The sequence below is a fragment of the Halyomorpha halys genome, unplaced genomic scaffold, assembly GCF_000696795.3.
Source record: "Halyomorpha halys isolate HHAL.00 unplaced genomic scaffold, Hhal_1.1 Scaffold142.1, whole genome shotgun sequence".
In the NCBI taxonomy this organism is placed as follows: Eukaryota; Metazoa; Arthropoda; class Insecta; order Hemiptera; family Pentatomidae; genus Halyomorpha; species Halyomorpha halys.
This window is the reverse complement of record NW_027113471.1, coordinates 766702-770771: the sequence shown is the minus strand read 5'-3', so window position 1 is coordinate 770771 and position 4070 is coordinate 766702.

The following is a 4070-nucleotide window of genomic DNA, read 5'->3' as shown; positions in this document are numbered from 1 at the left end:
TATTTCCATTGCATCTAGTTCGGTATTCTGCATCACCTGCTAATTTTGTAGATAGGAATGTCTGCCCTGACAAATGCTCGGCACAAATCTAAATACACAGTATTAGTACCTGTGGAATCTGAGGATGAAAGAAAGAAACAGAGAAATGGATTGAAGAGTAAACAAACAAATTCGACGAAAATGCCACAGGAATAAGACCCTTGCTCTTTTTAATTGATTCTGAGGAATTCTTGATGTAATTCTGTGTGAAAATTTATTATTGCCTCTGCATTTAATTTGTTTCCAAAGAAGACATAGAATTTTTACGCATTATTTATGATAAATGATAAATTTTACCTTTTAGTATCTTGCGTTCTCTTGAATTTTATGTAGTTGCTACAAAAAATGTATTTAAAATTAAACAAATAATTTAAGGAAATATGTGATTCAGGACAGAATACCTAAAAATATGTTAAAAATAACAAATATTTCAGAAAATATGTGATTTAAAACAAAACATGTAAAAAAGGCCAAATATGTAAAATAAAAATGGCTTCTTTTGGCCAGAAATGTCTTGAAACATCTTTAGTTAGCAAGGAATCGCAGATATCATGGTCAGGTAAAAATATGTGAAAACAAAAAATCCTATCCCTAGCAATAACCGTTAAAAACAACTCATACTTTTAGAGCTAGTAACCAAGAACGCTCAATTTTGTTCATATTTTTTTTTTTTTCAAAAATTCGTGGATTTCTTAATTTTTAAACCTTCCCAAGGCGAAAGGGAACATTTTGAATAAAATACCTGTATATTTGACATTCTTAACTACCTCAATCGGACCATGCAACTAACCTTATAATGCCACAAGGCAATCAAAAGCAATATTTCACTGATATACAAATATCATATGTATCATGTAATATGTATGTATCTATTAACCAAATATATTAATAAAGGAGGTTAAGAAAAAAAAGGGAAAATTATAAAAAACATAAACATCAGTCCAGTAATTCAAAAAGTTTATTCTGGACAAAGATACGACTATTCCCTTTCATAGATATAGATTATTCCCTTGATTATTGCAGAACAAAATGTCTACAAAGGGTTTTATCCTCCAAGGCCATTTATCATGATAAAGTGTAAACAAAAATAATAATTACTTTTATTGTTATTTTAATGAGTGCAATTTCACTAACTTGTACAATTCTGGCTTTCACCTTAATAGCTGTTAACTTGTGTAATATCGCAAATAGTCGTCCCCATTATGGACAATTTGATGCGGTGTGCTCATAACACAACATTCATCGGGTGTATGTATGTGTGCGTGTTCGTACGTGCATGCATCTGAATATAGGTTTATTTTTTTTTTTTTATTTTTTTTTTACGAGGGTCGGTGGAAATCTTCAAAAGACATGGATAGGGCTACCTACCCGTGTGTGGGATTCTTACCCACTAAAGAAGGCTTTGACTGGATCTCTCTGAATATAGGTGTGTGTATAATATGTGCATGTATGAGTATGTATAAGTTTGTTTATGTGTATATATGTGTTTATGTGTCCATGTATGTATGTGTGTGTTGTATGTATATATATGTTTGTACGTTTGAATATATATGTATATACGTATGTATGCGTATATATGTATGAATGTGACATAAAATAGTCAATTGATTGTTGCTGGAAAATAATAGCAAGTGAATGGCGTTCATGACCAGGGAGGATTTACGCCATTAAACAAAACAGAACATTGGGGATATTATCCAAATTAATTATTATGTGCTGGTAGGGCTGGTTTGAATAAAGGACTACTTGTACTCATAGGCTTTTAAATGAAATAACCTCTATTCTCTTTTTATAAGTTTTCTGAAACAATATGCTGGACGGTTTGAACAAAATAGTTACAATATGGTTAGTTGGTTAGTGATAGTTTTGGTTTCATTACATTAATTGATTAAAGTATTACATTTTACTTGTTTGATATTCTTGGAGCTCGAAGGTTGGTTCTGGTGTGAATATGAAGATGAAATAAGGTTCCCTCTGGTTCTTTCTCCTCATCCTCCTACCGCCGCCGCCTCTCTCGCCTGTGTGTAAGGTTTTACTTCCCCTCATTATTATTATCAGAAGAGACCTTGAAGAGTTCTGTCTCTTTCTTCTCCTTTCCAGGTCAAGATGGGTTCTCAGGCCTCTTAGCGCTTATCTTTGCCACTAGATGACATCATGAATTTCTGTTCCGAAGTGAGGGGGCGTCTTACTTAAACAAACCGCCCACCTAAATTAATCTAGGCTAATTTATAATAAACAAGATGTGGGGTACATGTTAACAGGTTTGATTTTACAGGTTTCAAGATTAGAGGTTTTTCAAAATAAAAGTAATCTAACCAGCATAGACAGAATGTTATGTGAGAATATTCTTCCAATGCAGAAAGATAAATGAAACACACTTTAAGTATATAATGAACAAATATAATAATTAAGTTTATGTATAGAAATAAATTCTATAACCCATGTATGTGAAAATAGGACATAGTATATGTTGATACATAAATTAAGAAAGTAAATGCCCACCCTAAGTGAATGTAATAAAGCAAATTCAAAGTAAATAACTAACCGAATAAAACTATATAATAACAATATAAATACAAAATAATAACAAATAAAGTTTCACCTCTTAAGAACCTGTGGTGAAAAGTTTACAACCTATGTAGTAATAGTAATAATGTTAATGATTAATTATTGGATTAACAACAGAAAAATACCAAGACAAGCGCTAATGTCAAAGTTTCAGGCCGTTGCAAAACTTATGGTCATCTGTCCGGAGGTTTCCTAGGTTCTGGTATCATGTGGAGTGATGTTATAGTCAAACGTAGTGCATTTGTCAGTACTTCTAAATGTTCTGAGTCTACCTGAAGCTGGATCTGCTATGCATGGCATGGGTGAGTTCCTAAAACTTAGGCTGAAGCATTTGCACCGCCCACCAAGATAATTCCAGCCTCATCCAGTAATAGCAGTGGTGTAAGTACCTTGGTCAAAATCGATTTCTTATAGAAGGAGATAAATCTCAGTTTCGCACTGCAACAAGCGCTGTTTTGTTTTGCACCGACGACATCGCCATCTACAGCAGCAGTATGAACCCCAAACATGCCCTAGGGCGAGCCGGAGCGGTCTGGAAAAGAGATTGTTCAACGCCTGGGTAATTTAAACATCACCATGAACCCAGCTAAGACAGACTGCGTAGTGTTCGCTCAGCAACAGTACAAGCGATCGACTCTCCTGAACTCGCTCAAAATGGACAACACCATCATTTCCCCTTCAAACTCGATAGTATATCTGGGAGTGAAGATGGACCGTCATCTCAAGTTATCCACTCACCTCTACCAGAAAACGAGAACTGTACGAAGGCGGTCTTACAGACTAAACCACCTCCTCACATCGCCAGCGCTCTCTCTGCGGCTTCCGGTAACCTCCAAGTTTACAAGAGCATTCTGAGGCCGGCACTTCTCTACAGAGCACCACTCTTCACATACCTCTCTGACGGCACGCAGCGCCACCTTCAGGGATTCCAGGATAATATGCTGCGGAGGATGGTCGAAGAAGAAGAAGCCTCTGGAACTACATCAGTTCCTCGAACTACCTACAGTACCAGAGTTCATTGGTCGGAGGCATGTCAAGTTCTTCGACTCCCTCATATATATACATTTACATTGATTGTTCTTTTATTGGAGCATTGCTCCATTCTAAGGACAGGTTGAGATTTATATTTTTTCGGAGTTTATACAATGTTAAATATACGAGGTGCTGGGGCACACTTCGTTTTCTGAAGTTTTCCCTACATACTAAAAACTAAAAACTAAAACTAAAGAGTGTCCTTTCACTTCATTTCAATGGGCGGTACATCATTGGCTACGAGGGTGGAGGTCCTGCCAGCGTACTGGAGGGGGGGGCTGGTGTCAGTGATTGGAAGAGTGGATTGGTCAGATGTTTGAGGGAGTCGAAGAACTTGACATGCCTCCAACCAATGAACTCTGGTACTGTAGGTAGTTCGAGGAGCTGATGCAGTTTCGGAGGCTTCTTCTTCTTCGACCATCCTCCACAGC